The sequence below is a fragment of the Equus caballus genome, chromosome 1, assembly GCF_041296265.1.
Source record: "Equus caballus isolate H_3958 breed thoroughbred chromosome 1, TB-T2T, whole genome shotgun sequence".
Taxonomy (NCBI): domain Eukaryota; kingdom Metazoa; phylum Chordata; class Mammalia; order Perissodactyla; family Equidae; genus Equus; species Equus caballus.
Genome location: NC_091684.1, coordinates 121903699 through 121931110, shown reverse-complemented (window position 1 = coordinate 121931110; position 27412 = coordinate 121903699). Strand labels below are relative to the sequence as shown.

The window sequence follows — 27412 nt, the reverse complement described above, 5'->3', positions numbered from 1 at the left end:
TCTCTGAACCAAGCAATTCTCCAAGACTGGATGTCCTACAACTTAACTCAACTCTGATACTATCTACATGGACATAGCATCAGATCCCATAGGTGGAGGGCTCAGTCCAATGAGACTGCCCCCCCCTTCAGATGCCAATCACAAGTAGTAGAGCCCCAGGTTACCCACAACTTCTTTTTGACTTGGCTACAAATTGGAGGTTCCCATGTCCATCTCTTCCTCCCTTGGGTTCTATTAATTTGCTAGAGCAGATCCCAGAATTCAGGGAAACATTTATCAGTTTGTTAAAGGGTGTGATAAAGGATACAGATGAACAGCCAGATGAAGAGATACATACAGTAAGGTCTGGAAGGGTTCCAAGCACTAGACCTTCTGTCCCCGTGGAGTTGGGGCACATCATCTTCCCAGTACTAGGATGTGTTTGCCAACCTGGAAGCTCTCTGAACCTCATACATTTGGAATTTTTATGGAGGCTTCCTCACATAGGCATGATCAATTATTAAGTCCATTTCCAGCCCCTCTCCCCTCTCTGAAAGATGAGAGGTGGGACTGAAAATTCCAAGCTTCTAATCATGGCTTGGTCTTTCTGGTGACCAGCCCCCCTCGAGGAGCCCACTTGCAGTTACCTCATTGGAAGAAAAGATGTTCCTAGTGCTCTTATCACTTAGGAATTTACTAAGCTTTTAGGAGCCCTGTGTGAGGGACAGGACTCAAAGACCAAATATTAGAACAGGAGATGCTCCTAATGTTCTTACCACTTAGAAAATTACAAGGGTCTTAGGAGGTCTGTGCCAGGAACTGCGAGCAAAGACCAATATATATATTTTCTATTATCTCACAACAGCCATGCCCATTTGTTTACATATCATCTATGGCTACAACTCAAGTGGACGGTTGAACAGTTATAACTGATGGCATTCAGGACCCACTACCCCAAAATATGGCACTTTGGCATATTGAATATTTTAAGCTGAAGGGTTTGAGAAAATGGCAGAAGCAGGAAGGTCACTTTGATCTTCCCTCTACTCTTCTCTTCTGAAATAGGTCATATACATCTCTTGTGAGAGGTGCCCTCCCTATACCTGGAGGGAAAGAGCATCCTTATTTCCAAAGACAAAGGGAAGCCAAGAAAAATCTGAACAAACAAGCCTTGCTAAATTTCCCCATTTACTACTCTAACCTCATACTCTTTGACCTATCATATTTCCACATGACTGCTCACTTCATCAAAGCTAGCATAAAAACAGTCAAGCCTAAGTGTTTATTTGGGTCTTCATTTCCTTAAAAATGAAGGCTCCCATGACACATAAAACTTATCAAATAAATTTGCATGACCTTATCAGTTTAATTTTCTGACCCAGTGAGAGATCTTAAGAGAGTTGAGGAAAACTTTTTCCTCCCTGACACAGTAGAAACCATATGGTCCACAAAGACAAAAATATATACTATCTGGCTGTGATGATAATTTTTTGTGTCAAATTGACTAGGCCACAGTACCAATATATTTGGTCAAAAACCAATTTGTATGTTCCTGTGAAGATATTTTTTATATGGGATTAACATTTAAATCAGTAGACTTAGAATAAAGCAGATTATTCTCCATCATGTCAATGAGCCTCATTCAATCAATTGAAGGTCTTAAGAGAAAATTGACTGAGGTCCCTCTAAGAAAGATAGAATTCTGCCAACAGACTGGTTTTGGAATCAAGCTGCAACATCAACCCTTCCCTGGGTCTCTATCCTGCAAGCCTACCCTATGGGATTTTGGACTTGCCAGCCTCTAAAATAACATGAATCAGTTCCTTAGAGTAAATCTCAATCTTTCTCTCTTTCAAAATAGCTCTCTCAAAATAAAAAGAGAGAGAGATCAATGCTATGTACATACCCTATTGGTTCTGTTTCTCAGGAGAACTCTGACTAATACAGATTTTAGTACTGAGAGTGGTTCTAAAGGAACAGAATCTTAAGGATGAATTTTCTGAATTGGTTCTGAGGTTTCTGCAATTGGTCCTTTAATCTGATTAGATTTAAAGACATTAATAACCCTATATCCAGTAGTAAAGAGAGCATTGATAGTCCACGGTATGATGTAGCAATAAAGATATGCAAAATATCACCTTTGGATACCCCAATCACATACTTACAAGAAACAAGGTTCTGGATGACCACGGATATGATACCCTCAAAACATTTTTCTCATATTAACAGCTGAAATGAGATTGGCTGATTATATGGCCTCATAGAGATGCCCTATGATCATATAACAGAGGAAGAGAAAACTCAGGCCTGCATGATATGCAGACACCACCTGAAAGTAGACAGCTCCAGGACTATGGTCCCTTTCTGGGATGTTCCTGAAGGAGAGTGGTAAAAGGAAATCCTTCCAGTGGGCAGAACTTCCAGAAGTGCACCTAATTGTTCACTTTGCTTAGAAGAAATGGCCAGACATGTGATTATATACTGATTGGAAAAGCTGTAGCCATGGTTTGGCTGGATGGGTAAGGAATTACAAGGAACATGATGGGAAAACTGGTGACAAGGAGGCCTACCAAAGAGGTATATAAATAGAATGCTCTAAACAGGCAAACAATGTGAAGATATTTGTGTTCCATGTGAATGTTTGCCAAAGGATCATCTCAGCAGAGAATTTTAATAATCAAAGGAACAGTATGATTCATTCCGTGGATACCAGTCAACTTCTTTCCCCAGCCACCAACGTCATTGCCCAACAGACTCATGAACAAAGAGGCCATGGTGCCAGGGATGGAGATTATATGTGGGCTCAGCAGCACGGGCTTCCACTCACCAAGGTTAACCTCGCTACAGCCACTGCTGAGACTCCAATCTGCCAGCAGCAGAAATTAACACTGAGTCCCTGATATGGCACCATTCCTGGGGGTGATCAGTCAGGTACCTGGTAGCAGGTTAATTACATTGGACTGCTTCCATCATGGAAGGGGAAGCATTTTGTCCTTATTGGAGTAGATGTTTACTCTGGATACAGATTTGCCTTCCCTGCATGCAATACTTCTGCCAAAACTACCATCCGTGGACTCACAGAATGCTGTATCCATTGTCATGGTATTCCACATAGCATTGTTTCTGATTAAAGAACTCACTTCAAAGTGATGGGGTTCAGGACATTCTATCCCCAAGTATGGCATCTTGGCATATTAAATATTTTAGTCTGAAGAAGTTTGACAAAACGACAGAAGCAGGAAGGTCATACTTACCTCACCTGCACCTCACCCATCTTCCCTGAAACAGGCCATAAAACCCTCATGTGAGAGATGCCTTCCCTATATCTGGAGGAATGGAGCATCCTCATCTCCAAAGACAAAGGGACACTGAGAAAAATCTGAACAAGCAAGCCTTTCTAAATTTTCCCCAGTTTACTGCAATTACCTCATACTCCTTAACCTATCATACTCCTCCATGACTGCCCACACTTCAACAAACCTAGCATAAATATCCTCAGGTCTAACTTTCTTTAAGTCTTCATTTCTTTTTTTTTTTTTTCCTGCCTTATCTCTCCAACCCCGCCCCCCCCTCGCCCCCCCCCCCACCCCGTACATAGTTGTATATCTTAGTTGCAGGTCCTTCCAGTTGTGGGATGTGAGTCTTCATTTCTTTATTAAGGCTTCTGTGTCACATAAAACTTATATTAAAAAAATTTGCATGCTTTTCTTCTGTTACTCTGCCTTTATCATTTTAATTGTCAGACCCAGCCAGGGACCCTAAGAAGGTCAAAGAAAACTTTTTCCTCCCCTACAACAGCAAATGACGTGCAGCAATTGACCCATGTTCATGGAATTCACTCATTTTATCATGTTCCCCACCATCCTAAATCAGCTGGCTTGGTAGAAGGGTGCTGATGCATTGCCAGCTAGTGGCAATACCTTGCAAGGCTGTGGCAAGGTTCTCTGGGAGGCTGTACATGATATGAATCAGCATTCATTATATGATTCAGTTTCTCTGATAGCCAGGATTCACAGGTCCAGGAATCAAAGGGTAGAGATGGGAGTGGCACCATTCACTATTAACCCTGGTGACCCACTAGCAAAATTTTTACTTCCTGTCCACACGACCTATGCTCTACCTGCCTAGTGATCTTAGTTCCAAAGGGAAGGATACTTCAAACAGAAGACACAACAATGATTCCACTGAACTGGAAGTTGAGACTTCCATCTAGCTACTTTGGGTTCCTCATGTCTCTGAGTCAACAAATCAAGGAGCTACTCTGCTGGCTGGAGTGACTGATCCTAATTACCAATGGGAAATTGGACTACAATGCCACAGTAGAGGTACTGAAGAGTATGTCTGAAATATAGGAGACCGCTTAGGGCATCTCATGGTATTACTATACCCTGTAATTAAAGCCAATGGAAAACTCCAATAACCAGGCAAGACTACAAATAGCCCAGACCCTTTAGGAATGAAGCTTTGGTCACCCCACCACATAAAGAACAACAACCAGCTGAGGTGCTTGCTGAAGGCAAAGGGCATACAGAATGCGTAGTGGAAGAAGTTATAAATCCCATCTCCAACCATGTGATAGTTACAGAAAGGAGGACTGTAATAGTGATAAGTATTTCTTCCTTATTTTGGTATGACTAAGTTTGTGTGGGTGTATGTTCATATATATCTTTGTTTTCTTCCCTCTCCTATCTCCTTATCATATAAAATAAGATGTAGTAACTTTTTATCATAGTATTTCAGTATTGTTAACTTTATATTATTTCACTTTCAGGATACCAAGGAAAAGAATCAACATCACTCAAAGACTGCATTCTATTCTCTTCTGGGGAAGGGGTGAGTGAGTTTTTAGTTTTACGCTAGACAGTTGTATCATGTTAGGCAGAAGTATGACATTGCTAGTGTCTTTATTTGGAAATGAAGCATGGATTAAGGAGATGTATATGGGTGCCAAGCTGACAAAGTGTGAAAATTACCATGTGATGTTCATTTTATGTGACAACTTGGCTAGGCCACAGTGCCCATATATTTAGTTAAACATCAGCCTGGATGTGGCTGTGAAGGTGTTTTTTGGATAAGATTAACATTTAAATCAGTAGACCTGTAGTAAACTGGCCTGTCAGAGAAAAAGTTTGCTGATCTCTACCCTAGTCACTTGACCTATATCACAAATTTGTCAGGGATTCCTGGTCAGAATAGTGTGATTAACAATCTTCTTCATTGTATTTATTCCTATGTGCCATACTAAAAATGCTTATTTTGAAATGTAAAGCCTAAAAAATATTTTTAAAAAAGAATGCAAAACATATAGACCAAAGGAATAGAGAGACCAGAAATAAATGTTTGCATATAGGTCAAATGATTTCAACAAGGGTGCAAAGGCCATTCATGGGGAAAGGACAGTGTTTTCAACACATGGTGTTGGGAAAATTGGATATCCACATGCAAAAGAAATGAAGTAGAACCCTTTACATAATACAGAAAATTAACTTGCAATGGGTCACAGACCTAAATTTAAGAACTAAAACTATACATTTCTTAGAAAACATTAGGGAATGCTTCAGGACACTATATTTGGCAATGATTTCTTGGATATGACATCTAGAGTACACGAAATAAAAGAAAAATCTTTGAATAGGAGTACATCAAAATTAAAATCTTCTGGTGCATCAAATCAAAGTGAAAAAGCAATGCACAGGGTGGGAGAAAATATTCCAAATCATAGCATATAAGAAGTTAATATCAAAAATATATGAAGAGTTCCTACAACTCAACAACAACAAAAAGAACCTTATTATGAAATGGGCAAAATACTTGAATATACATTTCTCCAAAAAAAGATATACCAATCAGTAAAAATCAGTATACAATGACATACCACGTTACACCCATTAGGATGGCTATTATGTTAAAAATGAAAAACAGAAAATAAACATTGGCAAGGATGTAGAGAAATTAAAATCTTGTGCCTTGCTATTGGGAATGTAAAATGCTGCTTCAGCTATGGGTACATTTGTATGTTGTTTCCAAAAAAAGTAAAAATAGGTTTATCATATGTGGTATGTATATATAGTATATACATACAATAGAATATTACTCGGCCTTACAAAGGAATGGATTCTGACACATGGCTACAACATGGAACCTTGAGGACATTATGTGAGTAAAATATTTCAGAGAGCAAAGTACAAATAATGAATGATTCCACATATATGAGATACCTAAAATAGTTAAATTCATAGAGACAGAAAGTAGAATAGTCATTGCCAGGGGCTAGGGATAGGGACAAATGGGGAATTGTTATTTAATAGGTACAGAGTTTCAGTTTTGCAAGATGAAAAAAGTTCTGGAGATATATAGTTGATGATATGACACACTTAATGCCGCTGAGCTGTACACTTAAGAATTGTTAAGATGGTGAATTTTTTGTAATATGTACTTTAGCACAATAAAAAAATAGTGCAAACAATTATGATGAATGAGGAAATTATTAGATTCATAAAATGCAAGTCCAGATGCAAATTTTTAAAATACTAAAAAGTGTCAGTATATTAAACATTTCCAGGAAATTTATTTTGGTTCTGTTAATAGCTTATAAGTTATTGGTAAAATATATATATATATTTTATCAACAATGAGTTCTGTTGAGAATTAAAAATAAGTAAAATATGTTGTTAGCCCCACTTTCCTGTCCTCAACCATCATTAGTCCATTGGTCCAAACATGCAATGTGCTCAAGTCCAACTCCCCTCCCACCAAGATTCTGGTTCTCAACTCCCTCACAGTTCAGTACCCACCACCATTTTACCAGATATCAGAAATCTGGTTCCCTGAAAGTTATGGCACCAAGCTTCCTTCCAACTCTTGATGACAAAGGGCATGTTAAGCTGTCCCTGATTCTTAGAGACAAATTTTACTCAAAATTATGGAATATAAATAAGTGTGTCTTTTAGCAGGAGGTTCATTAATTACACAATTCACAGGACACTCATGGGAATCTTCAGTGGGAAGGAGAAGAAAGAGTGCAAAAGGGAGAAAGACTATAAACAACACAATTCATAATATTTCTCTGCCTTGTCCCAAAAAGCAAACACCCGCAGTTCACTTTTCCCAAAAACAGGAAGGACCTTCTAATGCCTAACCTTAATTTGGGGCAACTTTTGAGATTCCATTAGTCTGAAAGCCCTCCTGTTTAAAACTTCCCGGGATTGCATTCGCTCCACACAGGCCACACACACTGGAGGTGACATATTCAGAACAAAGTGATCTCCAATTCAGTGACAGTGTGGGTCACTCCCCTTGGAACATTTCCTTCCCCCTCTTCCCTGCTTTTTCCCCAAAATGCTTCCCACTTCACTTCATGCTCAAGACAAGAGATACTCCCCATTCCTCCATGGGCCTTTCACATTCAAATCTAAGTTCAGACTCTTGCCTGCAGCCTAGAACATTTTTCTCTCCATGCTTGTCTCAGCTGGGACAGCACAACATTCAAGAAGCCTCTCAGGAGGTTTTTGGAGGCAGAGACACCTTAATATAAAACACATTCCCCATGCCAGTACTTCTATCTAGATTTCAAATAAACCTATCAATAAAACAAAATCTATCTTCCGCCAGAATGAAACCTCTAAGATAAATTTGTGATCTCCCATAACATACACACAAGTAACTGAGTGCCTGCCTTCATATGGGCTTTCAGCAAAAATAGTTTAATTGTATAAATCAGAGGTGAGCAACCCTTTTCTGTAAAGAGCCAGATAGTAAATATTTTAAACTTTAAGAGCCACAGGTCTCTGTTGCAACTACTCAACTTTGCTGATGTAGTGTAAAAGCGGTGATACACAATGTGTAACTGAATGGGCATGACTGTAGTCCAATACAACTTTACTTATGGACACTGAAATTTAAAGAAATAGTTCTTTTCTTTTGATTATTTTCAACTACTTAAAAACATAAAAATCAATTTCAGCTCACAAGCCATATACATACGGGGAGCAGTCGGGATTTGGCAATAGGTTGTCTTTTGTTAACCCCCAGTATAAAAGAATACAGTTTGAATCAGTCCCAAATGTGTCTCTATGATCTCATTCTTTCTCTTTTTCCAATTATCCTACAGAATTCTCCATAGCTTACCAGAGGACCACCCTGATGAAAATCCTTCAATGTATGCCATGCATCTTCCATTCTATAGGGCCTGTATACTTGTTAAACCCCATATCTTGCCTCTCCTTTCTCTCTCCATATATTTGTGAGGCAGGCCTTTTGCCTTTTTTTTTTTTTTTTTTGAGGAAGATTAGCCCTGAGCTAACTGCTGCCAATCCTCCTCTTTTTGCTGAGGAAGCCTAGCCCTGAGCTGACATCCATGCCCATGTTCCTCTACTTTATATGTGGGACGCCTACCACAGCATGGCATGCCAAGTGGTGCCATGTCCGCACCCGAGATCCAAACAGGCGGACCCCAGGCTGCCAAAGCAGAACGTGCACACTTAACCGCTGTGCCACCGGGCTGGCCCCATTGCCTTTTTGGCAGTAACTCTGATGTGCTCATGTTCCTTGTCTGTGAAGTTCCATCAAATCCCTCCACTTCTCTATCCTGGGCTCACCCCTGAGTTCCAACCCATTCATTGTCTTCCTTAAGAATCCCTTCCTGGCTACCCTCCTCAAGGCTCCTAAACACAGGATACTTAACTCATCATCCTCTCATAGACAGCAGATTGTCTGATCGCTTTCCCTCTCTTTTCCACATCTGCTCCCCACAAGAGCCATAGCTGTTTTGCCAACAGTTTCACAAATGGGCTTTTTGCCAAAAAAGTGAACTTTCAATCAAAATTACAGAACCAATGACTCACTGCTGGGAGATACATTATAATTAAGAAAGAAGAAAACTGAAATAAACTGGAAATCATTTAATATATCTGGCATCATTGCTAGTATAGACAGTGGCTTAGAAGGGGAGCACCACCAGGCAAAACTGAAAAACAGAAGAGGCAGTGGCTCTGTGGTGGTAAGAGATGGGCTGCAGAGTGTCATAAAGGCTGAAACTTGCCACTGGGACTGCTGGCAGCTCACAGGATATGGAGCTCCAGTCCTGAAGGTGAGGCCCTTACTTCTGGGGAACTGGATTCTTGTGATATTGTGATATATAAGAAATATATATTGGGGCTGGCCCGGTGGCTGAGTGGTTAAGTTCACAGGCTCTGCTTCAGTGGCCCAGGGTTTTCCCAGTTCAGATCCTGGGCATGGCCCTAGCACTGTTCATCAAGCCATGCTGAGGCGGGGTCCCACACGCCACAACTAGAAGGACCCACAACTAAAACATACACCTATGTACTGGGGGTCTTTGGGGAGAAGGAGGAAAAATTAAAATAATAATAATAATAATGATAAAACACTACTAACTTGGCCTAAAGTAAAGAGAAAATGCAAAAAAAAAAAAAAATATATATATATATATATATACACACACTTGGTCTTCCTCCCCCTTTCTGCCATAGATCTCCTAAAACCGTTGAAATTTTCTGTAATCAGAACGATAAAGGCATCTTTTGTTATGTTGATGAGGTGACATTAGAAGTCATCGAAGGATGGGGGCTAGTTTGCTTGCCAGGAGAACCAAGCTGTCAGAAAGTTGGAACTTTCAGCCCTATCCCCCTGACCTCTGCAGAGAGAAAAACGGCTGGAGATTGAATCAATCTCCAATGGTCAATGATTTAATCAATCACGCCTGTGTAATGAATGGCTCTCTAGTATGTTCTCTGAAAAGAGTGATAAGGAAACTGATGCACAGATGGTTTAAGTGACTTGCCAAAAGTTCCATATCTTTTTTTATCATAAGGCTAAGAAAATCACAAGCACAGTTCAGTGAATCAGCAAGATATCTATCCAGACAGCACTACAGATGCAGAAGATGTTAAGTTGTTGAAGAAGAACTCACGAAAGAATGTAAAGAAACATGGAATGATATGGAAGAATGTCAGAATCAATTATCTCTTCTTGGAACTGAGACACTCACTGATTCAAATGCTCAGTTATCATTGTTAACTCTGCAAGTAAAATATCTGACCACCGAATTCAGTTAATGGTAGAAAGAAACTCCTGAAATAATTCCACTGAATGAAGATGTTCTGGTAGCGTTAGGAAAAGGAGAGTTCCAAAAACTGAGATATGATCTTGAAATGGCACTTTCTACTATTCAGTCAAAGAATGGAAAGTTACAGGAAGACTTGGAAACAGAATAACAATGGTTAGATGAACAGCAACAGATACTGGAATTTCCTTCCCAATTATAAGGAATGAGTGGGAGTGAAATGATGTGGGGGCAAGAGGAAAAGAGTCCTTTCTTATGATAAACTGACAGCTACAAAATACTGAAGGAATGTAGTTATAAAACTTCATTTTTGACCAGAAGAGTAAAAAAAAAATTGTGTTGTGCCAACCAAAAAGGCATCATCTTAAAACAGTCTTGAGGACATTTCAGACAGATTCATGTGGAGGGCATTCTATAAAATAACCGGCCTGTATGCTTCAAAAATAATAAACACATGAACGGCAAAGAAGACTAAGGAGCCATTCCAGATTAAAGATGATTTTAAAAAGGCATTGCAGCTTGATAGAATCTGTAGACCTGAACTAGATCTTCAACAGAAATGCTATGTAGAACATTACTGGGACAACTGAAGAAATTGGAATATGTAATATAGATTAGCTGAAGGAATTGCATAAATGTTAAATTTCTTGAATTAATAACTGCACTCTTGTTATCTAAATATGTATCCCTGTTCTTAGGAAATACATGCATGGCAAACTTCTCTGAAATTGCTCAGAACAAACAAACAAGAAAGTTTACACATAGAGGGAGAGGGGGAAATGACAAACCCAAATGTGGCAAAATATTTAAGATTAATGAATCTGGGTAAAGGGTAAATGAGAGTTCTTTTGAATATTCTTACAACTTCTATACATTTAAATTTGTTTCAAAATAAAAGTTAAATAAAAATAGCATGGATACACTCATTTGTTTAGTATATGTGATGCGAAAGTGAGCACTACACCCATTTGTTTAAAAATTTAAAAATAGAATCTATGTATTTACTTACAAATGTATAAAAGTCTTTTATTGTGAGAAAAGGTTGGATTCTAAAACAAGTATATTTAGCTTTATACTTTTGGTGGTACTCATAGAATAGATCTACCCAATTCTTTGAATAGCTATTTTATATTCTACTGTAAGGATATTCTAATAATTCAGCCAGTTTCCAGTGTTTATGATATTTCTGAATACTTTCAACCCCTCATCACCATATACCCCATTTGCCTGGTAAAGACTCAGTTTATAACTATTGTCCTGTCATAATTATGAATAGCCCCTTCTTTCTCTCAGAAGTATGCTAGTTTGGATGATAAATTATAAACTCTACTTAGATCCCTGTTCTTTCACCACACTGCCACCCTAAGACATACAGAGGCACCAATGTTACCAGTGTTTGTGTAGACTTCTGGGGGAATTTTATGCATATATAAGTAAATACAAACAAATTCTATTCAAACATTTTTCAACAAATGGGTCTATCCATGCCACTTTTATTTAACTTTTATTTTGATACAGGTTTAAGCATATAGAAATTGCAAGAATATTAAAAAGAATTCTCATTTGCACTTTACCTGGATTCATTAATATTAAATATTCTGTCACACTTGGTTTATCATGTTCTGAGACACCATTACCTTCACCTGGATTACAGTTTCCAGCCCCCTCCTATCTAAACTCTCCTAAGTGATTTGGAAAAATTAATACACAAAAGGAAGACTCCAAGAGGATGATATGGAAAATTCATGGAGTATGACATTGGCAGAAATGGTAGCAGAGGAAGGGGTGTGTGGAGGCAGTGGAGTGTGAAGTGTGCACAAGGGGAGGCTAGCAATCCTAATTTTGAGAATCAAAGAATTACAAACTCTTAGGCACACAGATTCTTTTTCTGTGATTGACATAAAACACTGCAAATGTCCTTTCTCCCAGGAGCCCTTTATAAACTACTGACTAATACGTGTACCATACACTTGGAGGCATAGGCTAAAAGAAAAACACAGAGGCTGAAATTTTAGCTTTTCCTATTGCTAACCCTGAATAACTTCAGTATAAGCCTTCATAGACAATTCTATTTGTCAATAGAGAAGACACCCATATGCATTTGCCTGTATTGTGTTCACAGTCCAATAAAGATAGGAACAAGCTAATGAATTTGGATTTAAGTAGACAGAAAATCACCACAGCTAAACCAGAGGCCTCAGTCCTTCAATCCCCACCCAAACCTTCTGCTAGACATGCCAGTTATCTATTGACAATCATCACTTGTCAGTTTTCACATTGCTAAGTGTAAGGATTTTTGTCTACTCTTACATTTAAATGTAAGGGTCTAAGGATACGCATACTTAGATGTTCACAGCAGCAGTGTTCGTGATAACTGCAGACTACAATGACCCAAACAATTGTCAGGTATACAAGGGATGCATCTACTGTGGGATAGATGTAGCTATAATGATAGCATTCATACATATATACATATATTTAACATCACTATATATCCCAAATATGCTTAAGTATATATCTATACATATATGTATTAGGCACATGTATACATATACAGTAGTATTAGATATAGATTTAGTGGTAATAGATATAGAGAGATAATGATAGGATACTATCTGGAAATGAATACATTTGTATGTACGTATACATACTACACGTGTATACATACATTTGATAGTATGAATACATACTATCTGGAGCTACATAAAACATGGATAAATACTGAAAACATAATACTAAGTGAAAAAAAGATAAAACAGCTAAGAGCAGGCAAAACTGTATAAAGTATATTCCTATAGATAAAATATGTAATCATAAGGGATACAACTGTAACAAGAAGCATTAAGGATTCATCTCTGTTGGAAGAGGAGGTCAAGATTGGGAAAGGACACTCAGTAGTTTGGGGGAGAGCCAGGGATCTTCTTTTCTTCACTTGGGTGTGAGTCTGGCTTGAATAAGCCACTTAGCCTCTTTGTATGATATTTTTATAATCTCTAAAATGTAACATTCCATGGAAAGCAAGACCAGTGGCCAACGCAGAACAAGTAGTCAATAGATGCTGGCTGATAGTGGTTACATTCACATCCTCTGTTATATTCAACCCCCAACACCCCAAGGTCTGCTCAAAAGCACAGTTGTTTTAATGGGCCAAGGAAGACCATGGTGAGTTGGTCTGGAGAGCTCTGCCTTCCTTTTCAGCACTGGACACTTGACTGGAAAATGCAAAACAAGATGCAGTCCTGAGCCTCACTTCTGATATGATCACAGGCCCAGGGCAGACTATAAAGGTTGTTTACCAAATCCTGGGCAACTCAATTTCCTTGGTGTTCAGCTCATTCCTCTGGCTGGAGCCTTTTAACCACAGGATGACTTGGAGAAATTGCTCCTGCATGTTGCCTGAATTACAACCAACCCCAAATCCTTAGATTTTGGCATCATAGTTTCTCCCATTTCCTTACCTGGAAAATCAGTTCGGCTCTCCTTAGACTAATAGAAGGAAAATTCTTCTCGAGTCTAAACAGACATGATTCCCAGCTTACTCTGCAGCAATATTTCCTGGCAGGGGCTACAACTCCTCAAGAGCCTATGTTTTTCAAGCGTATAAAAGCATGCACCTGCTTCCTTACTAATTCCCTGAATAAGCCTCAGGGCTAACTCTATTCACCTGCTTAATGTCAATCTTCTTAAACATGGTTGCTTCATAAGCCTTCACAAAGCTGAACTTGCAGTTCTGCTTCCACTGACTTTGGGTCAAATCCTGTTCCGCATTAATGTGATCCTGTCAGAAGAGCCTTACACAGTTGGACTCTTGTAACTGTCTTTGGATCTATGCCACTCCTAGAACTTGTGAGTGTCCCCACCAGGCAAATCATGGGATGTCTCTGCCCTGACAATTAGAAGCTGTTCTGAGGTGGTGAGGTAAGATAGTTTACCTCTAGGGCATGCCCTTTAAATCCCTGCCTACTTGGAAGGGTACCACACCTGGGTAACTCTCCAAAACAAATCTTAAACAGCAGCTGACTTAGAACATAACCACAGAGCATTAGCCATCCAAATGCTCTCTGAGCTGAACTCTGCTTCTGGCACTTGAGGTTTGGTAGGGAGTCTAGTTCAGTGCTTTTCAAACTATAAGGAGCAAAGGACTCCCTGGAGATCTTACCATTTGGATTCTGATTCAGTACATCTTGGGTGGGAGCTAAGATTTGGTTTCTAATAGGACCCCAGGTGATGCCAATGCTGCTGGTTCACAAATCTCTGAGTAACAGAGGTCTAGCACACTGCTTAGAGGTGTACTTGTCAGGGAGACATATCTAGATAGAATCCTAATTTTAACTAAACTGCTGTCAACTAAACTGCTTGAACAAGTCCTTTTCCTCCAGAGTTGAGTTTATGAGTAACAACCACTCCTCCATTTACTTTGAGGGAGTTTGAGTATGGACAGCACTTATTTACATATTAAAGTGTGCTTTAGCTCTGCACTCTCACATTTAGTGCACTGCAGTGATTCTCTCTACCCCAGGTTAGGGAACCCCAGTGCCACTGGTTAGGCTATCACTTCTCTCAAAGTGTGGCCCTCAGATCAACCCTGGCACTTGTTAGAAATATAAATTCTCAGCCCCTAAACCAGACCTAGTGAATTAGAAACTAGGGGTGAGGGGTTGCACTCGTGTTTTAACAAGCCCTCAGCTGATACTGATGTACACTCAAGTGGGGGAATCACTGCCTTTGCCAGAGGGATACAGAAGAGCCAAGCAGAACCACTGCATAAAAGCAAATACCCCAAAATAAGGAAAGGGCTAAATTATAGAATTAAATTGTAATTGAAATAAATCACTTTAGCAGTATGAAAAATGTTTCTGATATTAAGAAAAGTTTTCTAAGCATCTATAACAGAGAATACGGTGGACTAGACAGGGTGGGTATGCAAATAGAGGGTAAAGAGTGAGATTAGATAGCAAGATTTCTACTTATATAAGAGAAAGTACCTTCAATGACTGGTACAATGGGCATCAAAATCTGTAGAGGAAATTCCGACTTCTAACTTCAGCTTATGTACGCTGAAGTTGACAATTACAAACAGAAAAGCTCTATCAGGTTGTTCAAAACACAAGTGTACAAATCTGAAAGTAACATAAAAATGTGCTTTGCATCCTTTGGAAAGGGAGATAAAGATGGGAGAGAGGAAACATTTTATAAAAATTTGATTTCCTGCACACTCACATGACACTGAAACAACTATATACTTATATGTTGTGCAAAACTCACATAATCTTTTAAAATAAAGCAAGCGGCACTATGGCAAATGTGCTCTAAGAAGCCCTTGTCTCTGCCCTATGTGAATAAGGATATTTCCGTGAAAAGTGACAGAATCAAAAGAAAACTATGAATACTATTTTTTTTAAATAAAAGGACTCATTAAAATAAAAACTGAAGAATGAACTCTACCGCCAAACTTACCTAAAAATAGTTCAAACATTGTGACAAATATATTAAAAATACAAAATAATATTTTAAAAGACACAAAAACAAATTTGCTTATAGATGATTTCCATAGCCAAAGAATTAATGCAAAAATATTTTCATATTGTTCTTCATAAAATCCAAAGCTCTCTGTAGGCCACATTTGTAAACACAGAAATAAAGGAAAAAAGTAAAAGATAAATAGGGAAAATCAGATCCTTTAAAATCTGTATTATACAGAGCACCTTTCTAAAAGTGTAGATGCAAATCCGTGTTTTAAAAAACTAAATCTTAAACAGAATAACGAAAAAGTACCAAAAAACCCAAATACGAAACAGGTTTCCCAAGGCCACAGAGATGGAAACAGGGATGGGTAGCGGCGCCCACTTTCGCGCTGCACCCTGCTCCGCAGACACAAGCAATATCGGCCCCTGTGGGCCACCGTCCCTTCACGTCACCTTCCCAGGATGACCCGCGGTTGACGCGGCTGCGCTGGGTAATGGCGTGTTTCTTCCGGGCTCCTTGGCAGGAGAGTACGCTGATAACGGCCGGGACTGCAAGAGATTAGTCAGCGCGCGGAATCTCAAGTGAATACCTGATATAATAATTTTAGTTTTCAAAATAGGCTACACTGACCAGAGAAAGTACTTCGGAATTACTAGTTAAATTCATTACCTCAGGATAGTCCAAAAATACGAGTTTTAAAGAATTAGGACACCACCATAAAACTTCCTTTTAAAAAGTGCTTGATTCAGAAGGAATTGAATCATTGACGAAAAAAAATACCCTATATTTCAAAGGAAATTTTTTCTTTAGTTATATGCCTATTACCAGGAAATTTGTGACCTTCGACAACTGGTTAATTAGAATTTCAAACTTGGCACACCCTACATCCTGAACAAATTACATGCTGCTGCCGGCTAAATTTAATACTGTTACCATTGTATGATCTATACAATACATGCACACATATACAATGAAGTTATTTCTTAAGTGTAGATCTGAATAGAAAGAAACCAAATGCATATGTTGCAAAGTGTAACTGCCAATTCAGAAGGCTGCAGTGGACTTTTATTTCCTAATTTTTGTATTGGTTATCCTCTCAATGTATAAAATAAGCACACATTCCTCCTTAAAAAATAAAGTCAACGTGGAAAAAATATATATAGAGGCATGTATCTGTGATTTTTAAAAAAAACAAAAAAGACTGGAAATAGTTGAAGATCATTCGTAAATATGATACTAGGAGTTTTATCGTGTTTGGATTATTCCCTGCCTCCCGCTTAACTTTTCTATAGTCCTAATACTTTCTATCATTATATAAAAAATTGTAAATGTCATCTTCCAAATAATTAACAACGACAAGGAAAAGGGAAAGAGATTCATAATTTTTGCAGTAGAGTGTTGACTTGCTTACGTTGTGGAATGGAACACATATGTTTCTGCTATATTTCTGTAACATACAACGAAGCCAGGAGGAGGCCAGTACTGGGGAAACCGGTCCACTGGACAATAACGTTGAGGTAGAAAAGTGAGCCTCAGTGCGAGCTGGCCAGGGAGAGGAAAGGGAGAAGTAGGACAGTAGGGGTGAGAATAAACGAAGTTCAATAGATACTTAGAAAACAATTCTGAGACTTATTACCAAAGTTTGCAAAACACAAATTATCAAAGTAAGAACATTTTTAAAAGTAAAAATTATTTTTAAACTAAATCTTGAAGCTTGGGTGAAATTTTGTCCCTCTCAAGCCAGTGTTCTTGAGTTAGATGCATTTTTTTTTTTTTTAAAAAAGGAAAGTACCAAGAACACAAGACAAATCTACAATTTAAATTTATTAAAATGGCATTCCTATTTAAATAAACGAATGAAGCATAATAGCTTCAACACACTTTTTAAAATATGTGAAATTCAGAGCAATGAAATAAAAGAAAAATAAGAACAATATTATGAATAAGCTTATAAACTACTTCTACAAGACAATAGTTCTATAACCACTTTGAGTAAAAGCTAATTTCTCTATATTCTGAAATTCTAAAATCAAAACACAAGAATCCCCCCCACCCCCAACCTCCACCTCCCCAGAGGGAATCTGTAGCGGAGTAGTTGAGCACTATGGGTGGTCTCCGACTCCCTGGAGCAAACCACTGATGAAAATTCCCCAAACGGAAGCATCCCACAGAAGCTAAAAAGACAGAGGCCAGGAGGCAGAGGAAGGCCGCACCTGGCCACACCCCGCGACGCCATGCAGAAGCATAAGGTTCGTCCCTTGCGGGCCACCGTCCTCTCTGCCGTTCACGTGACTAGCGGCGGCACGCTGCTCAGCGATTCAGCGAGCAGAACGTGGCGCTGTTCCTGTTGGCCACGGTAGTAAGCTAGGTGCTCTGCTGGAACCTGATGCGACAGCTAAGGGCCCCTAGGCTTCAGGACAGAGGCCGCATAGTTTCTAGTTTCCACTGTTCGCCGTCCTGCAGATCGTCCAGAAATAAGAATTTCAAATTAAGACAGAAAATTCAAAATCGACATAACATAAAATTTAATCTTCCGGAAAAGCATTATAAATTAAAACACAGTATGTACCAACATGCTAAAAAGAAATGACAGATTTCAAGATGGTTTTGTGCTAAGTTTTCAAATGCTTTGTAAGTTGACATAAAATTAACAGATTTTAATTAAAACTTCAACTAAATCTCGGCGTAATAGGCTAATTGGTTGCGATGGGAAGAACCCAAGACTGACTTCCGAGAGAATAAAATAGCTAAGTTAAATCGAATGTTATAATTTCAATACAAAGAAGATATCTTATTTTCTAACTTAAGAGTAGGTATTCCAGCATTACAGGAAATCTGATAATTTTGACGATAACAGATTTCAAAAAGCTATGGAAAATAAATTGATAGAGAAAAGAGATCACCCACCTAAAAAAAATATGCTAAGAAAAACTTCACTTGTTAAAATAGTGACTGGACTCCTTCCAATGAAAAATTAGGAAAAGAACAAAACACGAGAATATATTGACTTAGAGAAACTTCTACAAGGTGAAAATAAAATGATAGTTTTTTTTCTCAGATTGGAAAAGTTTTGAAGAACAACCTACCAAGGATTTAGACTATGAAATTTCATGAACTATCTTGCAACCAATGGGGAAAATGACCTACATACATACACACACTTATGTAAGGATGAATTTGTCATAAGACAAACAACTGAACAGGTTTTATAATAAAATATGACCTATTTATGTGTGTCCATGGAAACATACTCCTGTCCGTCCACGTTTGTAAATGAAATCAGTCAGCGTAACAGGGTTCACGCCAATCTTCTCAACAGTTAACTATGGAAAGTGGTGTAAAAAGTAGATATGGAGCCAGGCTTCCCTGCATTTTTACTGTGAATAATTCTGAGTTATGTTTTTCCCCAGAAGCAAAACATGGCATTATGTTTCAGTTTTGAAATAAAGATTTTTTTTTTTTTTTAAAGATTCCTGCTCAAATGAAAGCAGTTAATTTTGCTTCTTGGACCCATCTTTTTCTTGCTCTGACTTTTTCTCCTTTCAGCCTTCTGAGACTTTATCTCTCCCATCACAACTCAGTATTATATTATCCCCAGCAGCTGTTGATAAAATTCTGTGAGCTTTTTAATGAGGCTGACTTTGGCCTCTCATTTTCTTGATGCCAGATGGCGCTGCAGTCCTAAATACTATAAATCAAGTGAAGTTTCCATTCCTGAAACGTGAGTGATGAAGGCTTGAAAGTAGCTTGTGCATGGAATATTCATGGGCTGATTTGGGATCCTGCACAGGAAAGTCTAAGTGGATGAAGAGAATTGTGCAAGCTGTAAGCCATAGTTCCCGTGACCTCTCCCTTAGCCTTTAAGAGCTTTTTTTTCTCTGCCAAACCCTCTACCCTTTTGCCTGCGCAGACTCTTTCTCTAAAACCAAGGGTTTGCATTAGCAACTTTTCAGACACCAAGAAACAAAAGTTTTCAATTTACAGTGACACCAGTGGTATTCCTATTAGGAAGATGTCAAATGTAGCTAATGAGTGTATAAGAAAAGAACAGCATACAATGAAATAATTGAAATGTGATTAAATACCTCAAAATCTAGCCCCAGCATAGAGTATTCAACTTGATTCAGGTGGATGAAATACTCTCTACCTATGGTTCGTCAAATATTTTGTCCTCTGTTTATATGTTATTTCCTACCTGGAACAAAAATCCTATTTTTGTACTCCCTGCTCTATTGTCCTTGAGTTTCTACTGCTTACCCTTTATGTCTCTAGTCACAATTTGCTTCCTGCAAGGAGACTTCCCTGACAACTTATATCTAGAGTATATGCCCATACATTCTCTGAAATACTCTAGTGTTGTGCACAATCCTATTCACAGCATTTCTACTTTAAGGGAGGGAAAAAAAATCTTTTTCTTTCTACCCTTCTAGGTTCTCAGCTGGGGCTCTGTAATAAAAGATAGATTAACAAGAGAAAAGCATACAAATTTATTTAAGTTTTACAAGATATGAGAACCTTCATAAAGAAATGAGGACCCAGAGAAACAGTTAAACTTGAGTGTTTTTATACAAGATTTGATGACATGGAAAAATATGATAGGAGAAAAGGGTATGAGCCATGTATAGTGAACTGGAGGAAAGTTAGCAAGGCCTGTTCATTCAGATTCCTCTTGGTGTCCCTCTATCTTCAGAGATAAGGATGCTCCTTTCCTCAGACTATAGGGAGGGCACCTCTCACATGAACCTCTTACCACCTGCTTCAGGGAAAAAGGTCAAAGAGTCCTTCAACACTTTCCCTTTCCAAAATTCCTTGAGCTTAATATACTTAATATGCCAGACTGCCATATTTTGGGGTAGTGTCTCTTGGACACTGTGACTACCCAAAATTTAATTGCCTCTTCATATATGTGAATTCCCAATCCATTGATGTCAACTACAGGAGGAAAGCTGTATTTTCGTTCACCAGTCCATCCACTACATTTAATAAAGTACATGTCACATCATTGTCACTCAAATTTTGTTTGCATATGTGCAGCAATTTCCTTATATGCATCTTCCTGTCCCCAACTTCGGCAAAATTTAGCATTTAAGTAGCATCACCTTAAAGGGCAAAAATGTTATTAGACCTTTTCCCACATTATGATCCCTCAGTTTCTCCTAATTGTATAGAGAAAAAATGACATCAGTCCTTCCTACCAGTTTGTTTGCATCTCTTCCTCCAGACCTCCATTTACAACTCTGTGAAGGGGCCATTCTGATTCCTTTGTAATTTGTCAATGTGCCACGCTCCTTCTTGCTTCCTTATACTTGCACATTTTCCTGTCTGTTTGCATGTCCTTTCTTTCCTAAATTCTGTGCACTTGAAAAATATATTCACCTTCTAAGAATTAATTTGCTTGTTATATTACTTCAGAAACTGATGTTCACACCTCATGTTGTTTTAAGATACAGTTGATCCTCATTAGTTATAGACTCAGTATTTGCAAATCCGCATACTCACTAAAATTTATTTATAACTCCAAAATCAATACTTGTGACACTGTCATTTGCAGAAAAGTGAAGAGCGGCAAAAAATATTGAGTCACCCTTTGGGAACATGTTCCCAGCTAGTCAAACAAAGCAATGATCTCTCTCTTTTTTTCAGCTCTCAGACTGTAAATAAGTATCCTATTCATAGTCTATTTAATGCCATTCTGAGTCTCTGAATTGACTTAGTTGTGGAAGCTAGGTGGGAATCTGTTGCATTTTTAGCTTTTCTTTTTATATAAATCAAATAATACATCAGTATGCTTCCCATCTATTTAGTTCTAGGGACCCTCTGATAAGTTAGCTACCACAAAGATACGTGTGCGCCAAAACATAACAATTATTGCTATATGCCTGCTGGCCGTTATGGTAAATCATATACCATCTCTTTCTCAGTTAAGTGCTCTCATGAACCAACTGTTTGAGCTATTGCCAGCTACATGAGATAACATAATAAATCTTGAATCCAAGATAATTGCTCTGATATCATGAATTCAAGCCAATCAGATGTTATATTTTGCCCTCTTTGGTATAACAAACTTAGCATCCACTTCTAAACATATTCCCCAGGTTTCTGCTAATGTATAGTTGCACTTCTTTTGGCATATAGCTATTTCCTCCTGGGTAATGGTGTATACTTGTTCCCTGGGATCATGCTGATAATTGACAGTAGTTATGAGTGTTAAAAAGCAAAATTCAGGGGCCAGCCTGGTGGCATAGTAGTGAAGTTCGAGTGCTCTGCTTCAGTGGCCTAGGGATGGCATGTTCAGATCCCAGTGTGGACCTACACGCTGTTCATCAAGCCATGCTGTGGCAGTATCCCACATACAAAATAGAGGAAGACTGGAGGAAGATTGGCAACAGATGTTAGCTTATGGCCAATCTTCCTCACCAAAAAACCAAACAAATAAAAAATTCAACTGAGTAAATTTGAAGATCTCATTGGCTTTTTAAGTGATTCATGAATTGGGCAGCATCCCCTCTAGCAACTAGAAGGGTGTGCCAAGGGATTGTATAAAATGGAAGGTTTTTATAGGAAGAAGGGTGGGGCAAGAAAGTCATTAACAGAAAAAGGAAAGGGTTATTTTGGGCCAGGACACCTTCATTTCTGGGGAAAGGAACTGGCAGAGGTTATATCGTGCAAATTGCCTCTTCCTCTGGCCCATGGAGAGGGCCCTTGTGACAGATTACTTGACTAGAAAATTCCAGACTGGCCAATTAAGATTACATTTCTGGCAGAGATTAAAACTGCAGTAAGGTCTGGTATTAAATCTAGGTTTGGTATCATGGGCTTTTGGCAAGAGTGATGCCATTCGGGGCTGGTGGTTTTCTTTTTAATGTGGATCTAGAACAAAATGGAATTATTTGAGGTGGGACTTGAAGAGTAAGGGCATCCCATTTAATGGCATCTAACCTAGATGAGGTTATCACAGTTTTCAAGCCGAAGAATGCTATTACGTTTAGGAAGTTTCTTAACCTCACTGAGACTCACATTGCTCAACTGAGTACATTCCTCATGTAATTTCTTGAGGTTTAAAGGTGAAAATGCATGCAAATAACAGCTAAAAGTGTTTTCATTTTATTGCAGTGAAACAGATAAGTAACTGAGGCATGGATGTTAAATGACCAGCAGCCAACAATTTCCAATAATTAAATACTATGTTTTAACCTGATAAGGAATTTTATGGCCATTTGAATTCTCTTCCTGACCTATCCCCCAGAATTAAATGCTTGAGGTTAACTAGTTTCAGGATAGTCATAGAAGATACAATGTCCTCATTGTTTTTTTCTTTTTTCTTTCTGTACTGCTGCTTGTGTAGAAAAACCCTCTCCTCAGATGTCAGGTTAGGAAAATAACAGCAATTATTTATCAAGCATGTATAATGCTCCAAAAAATGTTCACTCTTTAGATTTCTTAACGTATTTGATTCCCCAAAGATTCCTATGAAGTAATCAATTTATTATCTCCATATAACAGATAAGGAAATGAAGCATAAGTAATGGGGAGGGATTAAACAAGTGGCCCTAGGTCTAGTAAATATGGATCTGAGAAGACCTTTCAATGAGCTTATTAGCTGTGCTCATCTCCAGCTTCTCAACACTAGCCATACTATAATTACAACTAAAGCAACACTGGAGTCAAGGCACTGCCAACCTCTCCCTGCAGAAGCAGGGAGTATGATTGATACAGTAAGTTAGTTGAGTTCTGAGAAGCCCTAGTCCAAGTATAGTGTTAGGAAGGAGACAATAAGACAACTGACACAATAAGACAACAACAAGACAATTGTTCCAATGAGGCATTGGAAGTAGGTAGAAGTCTCTTAGTTGATTTTCTTTCCAGGAGAAGGCAAAGCTGCATAAGGAAAAAGCTTTTGACCTTGGTCCTTCACACTGTCATCTTACTCCAGACTGCAAAAAGACAGAAGTCTCTACTTACCACTGCTTTATTGCAATGTGACTCAACAAGACCCAGGGTGAAGAACTAGACATTGAGACTGGAAGCAATGGAATCCTGAAAAGGGTAAGTCCTTGATAACGCTGCTGAGCTACTGTATCAGTCTTTTCCTGTCTCTCCTAGGATTAGTTGTTTCATGTGACTGATGAATCTCTCCATGTTAAGATAAATCAGGTACGTGTTTATGTTCCTCACAGCAAAGCACAACTGAAAAAAGAGAAACAAATAAAGTTTGTCTCCACAACTGGCATACTCCCAGTTCCTTTATAAAGGAAGAATCAATGCCAGTTTTGTGAATGTTGAAAAAAAGTAGAAGTACCTTAGGAAGCTTTTGCTTATAGTAGAAAATGGCAAAGCTGAATAAAAAGCCATTTTCTCTATTTTCTTCACATATTGCACTTACTCCTGACAGCATAAAAGATAGATCCAATTTGCCACCCATGAAACAACAACACATGAAGGTGAAGGGCTGCGCATGAAGTATGGAGGAAATGGAATCCAGTAGGAATCTGGGTCTTTGCTCTCACAGTTGACCCACCATCCCAGCCCTGGTCTGCCTCTCCAAAGATTTCATGTGGTCCTGCTAAAGATTAAACCATCGTACTTTAAAATAAATTAAATAGGTTTTCTTTTTCTTCTAGTATAACAAAATCCTCATGGAAACAAAGATAAACTAGCAAAAGATTAGCTCCACTACTTGCACCAACATCAAAATCTAAAGAGTCTCAGTAAATGGGGAAGAAGTTTGCCGCTTCTCAGAACTACAAAAGCCTGTGTCTACTTACATTGTTTGGGGGTATAAGGTTGTTAGTGTATACACAGGGAAACCAAGGTTAATGGTATGAGCCTGTAATACAATAATCAATCAAGAAGAATCATAGTGCTATTGACTGTGCGTTGGCTATTCTGCTGGTTCAACTGCTCTTCTGCATTTATACAATTACTTCCCGGTATTATTGTTGCTTTTACCACACTATAATGAGGAACAGACCAAATGCAGTGACATCTAGGAAAATAAAGTCCCTCCCTTGTTAAGGTTGATAAAAGTACCAATAATTACTTCTGTATTCTTACACTGTGAAACAAAGCACTTCCTCTGTTATGATGAAAATAAAAATTACAAAACAAAACAAAAATACCATTACAAAACTGAGAATATGTATGAATATTCATATATATTATGTTATGAAAGTATAGTTTAAAGTTTCTAATATTCTGATTTAATATTTTTATTGAGGTAAAATATATATCATACAAAATTTACCATTTTAATGATTTTTAAGTGTACAGTTCAGTGGCATTAAAGACATTCACTAATGACAGAGTATTTAATATTTATTTTACATTGTTAGGATTATGTTATGCTTGCCTCTTACTTTCTCTACTGTCCTACAACTTAATATGAAGGCATGCTGGATGCCCACAGGATAGAGATGTCCCTCAGGCTGCAGCAAACAGGGAAAGAAAAAGAAGAGGAGTGCCGTCGACTAAAATCCATTAAGAATGTACTAAAAAAATTAAAATGAGAAATGCTGTCAGCAAGAATTGCCTAAGATTCACAAGGACATTAGAGAAACAAGTGTCAACTGCAATGTGCAATCCTTGATTGCACCCTAATTGGAACCCAAGAATTGGAGAAATCTGAAAGTAGAAAAGAAATTAGATAATCTCAATAAATCCCCTTCGTCATTTTTATTAGTGTGGTCAAGGTATTGTGGTTACAAGAGAATATACTTATTGTTTTGCATGTGCTGGCTAAACAAGAGAGAAATGTCATGATGCCAAATTTACTCTTATAAAGATTAGGACATATATATATATATATCTATATTTAGGATATATCTATATCTATATCTATATCTATATCTATCTATTTAGGTTTTCATTGTAGTTCCTGCAATCTCTTCTCAAATGACAAAGAGCAGATTGTATAATAAAAGGTGTTATAATGACCTAATTGGAAAGGGGGATATTATATCCTTGCACATAAAGTACAAAACAGTAAGTAAGTAGCTAAGTGTGAAAAATTAAAATGTGTGTTTTTAAATATCCATTTCCTGTGTGCTCGATTGCTTAGGGAGTAGTTTCTCAAGCTTACATAAATTTTATTACTCTAAAAGAAAAAAAATTGATATCACAACAATTTAAATACTTTCATAATATTGGAAAAATTTAAAAACAAATTAAAATATAAAACAACTTTAATTTTAAAAACTAGTTATGACAATACAAAACCCAATTTCCAGAAGATAAACATCCAAACTTGATACATGAAACAGTAACACTCCAAGAAGTTGCTACCTGTAGAAAGGTAGCTAAGATGTATCAAATATAAACAAAGTCAGACACTAGTAAAACTGTTCAGGGCAGATTTTAATCAGAAATAGACCACTGCAATAGGAAAAAGAGTCCAATGCAAACTGAATTCAACTTGGATCTACTCAGAGGTGACTGGGTGTTTTAAGAAACAGGAGTGAGTCAGGGCTCAGTAGATTTAGGGAGGTGACAAATTACAAAAACTGGGAAGGGGGTTGTTCCACGTGAAACCCATCTGGGTTGTTAACTAGCGCTTATCAAAGTTAGGCTCCTACATTCCCACAGAGACTGGCATACAGGGACTCTATCTTCAGGAGTTGGATGGAACAAACAGTAAATTCTTTTGGCAGCTTTGGGTTTTCTCAGGCAGGCACTTTAAGGGGGTTTAGGGTCTCCTAAGGATGTGGCCTTGAGCTGTTGGGAAATACTTTAGTGTTTGTTCAAGTTTTTATAGGCCAAAGTTAAGGCTTAGTAGAGAATAGAGTCCAGAGGTGCCTGTGTAGTGTTTGGTCAAGGAGAAAGTCTTTGTCAGTAGCCCCTGCTTAATGAAGGAAACAACCTCTGAACAATATAAGTCTATTTCCCATTTAATCACCTTTTGACCAGCTGAACCATATTTTAACACTTGGTAGTAGAAGATATTTGCTTGGTGGTGTGAGTGGTCAAGCATCTAATGGGGTTATCGAAGATGTAGGAGTTCAAGTGGACTTTTTGAGTGGCCCATGTAGCAGCAGTTCCAGGCAGGAAGGTTATAAATGCATGATTGTTGTAGTGATTAGTTATTTGAAGTTTATATCAAGATGTCCAGCTTCTGCTTGCAGGACTTTTTCATAGGCTGAGGGGAAAGGGCAGCTGCAAGACTGCATGAGTCACAATAAGAATCTAAGTAAGAATAAGCAGTCAGGTTTTAGTTCTCAGTAATGCCAAGCCAGGAGGGAGGGAGAAAAATGGAAAATGTTCACTTAGAGAGCTATTGCCAGATATTGAAGGAAATTAGAAGAATTGAGGATTTGGAAAGGGCTAACAAAATGCGTAAGATGGCAGGACCCAGTTCTATATACAGATAGATAATAAAACTTCAAATACAATGAACAGGATTAGCAGCTAATTATCCACAAGGGTGTGTTATACTTTTTCATTTAAACATAAAAAAGAAGGAAATGCTGTGAGTTCCAACATCATGGATGAAATTGGAGGACATTATGCTTGAAATAAGCCAGACACAGAAAGAAAAATGACTTATGATGTCACTTATATGCGGAATCTAAAAAAGGTGACTCATAGAAACAGAGAGTAAATTTGTAGTTGCCAGGGGCTGGGGAGTGGGTGGAATTGGAAGATGCTGCTCAAAGGATACAAAATTCCGGTTATAAGATGAATAAGTTCTGGAGATCTAATGTACAGAATGTTGACTATAGTTAGTAATACTATATTGTATACTTGAAATTTACCAAGAGAAGGATCAATGTCAAACAATAACTGGCTGTGAATGACAAATGACTTTAAATGGCCATGGTTAAAGTCTGATGAGAGTTTATTTGATTAGGAAAATTAGTTATTTCTGGGGAGAAAACATTTCAACACAATAAA

At 38.1% G+C, this 27412-nt stretch overlaps 1 long non-coding RNA gene across 12 annotated transcripts in view; it reads left to right on the top strand.

The window, feature by feature from the left end:
- Nucleotides 1-27412, top strand: part of LOC106782165 (uncharacterized) — a 160929-nt gene that overhangs the window by 8176 nt on the left and 125341 nt on the right. For 9 of the 12 annotated variants that reach the window (XR_011439307.1, XR_011439310.1, XR_011439314.1 and 6 more), the window contains exon 2: nucleotides 4751-4812. This is a non-coding gene — a long non-coding RNA (uncharacterized lncRNA). Of the gene's footprint in view, nucleotides 1-4750; nucleotides 4813-23392; nucleotides 23573-27412 lie in introns of all 12 variants that reach the window. The other 3 variants (XR_011439315.1, XR_002811306.2, XR_002811305.2) reach the window with 1 other exon arrangement.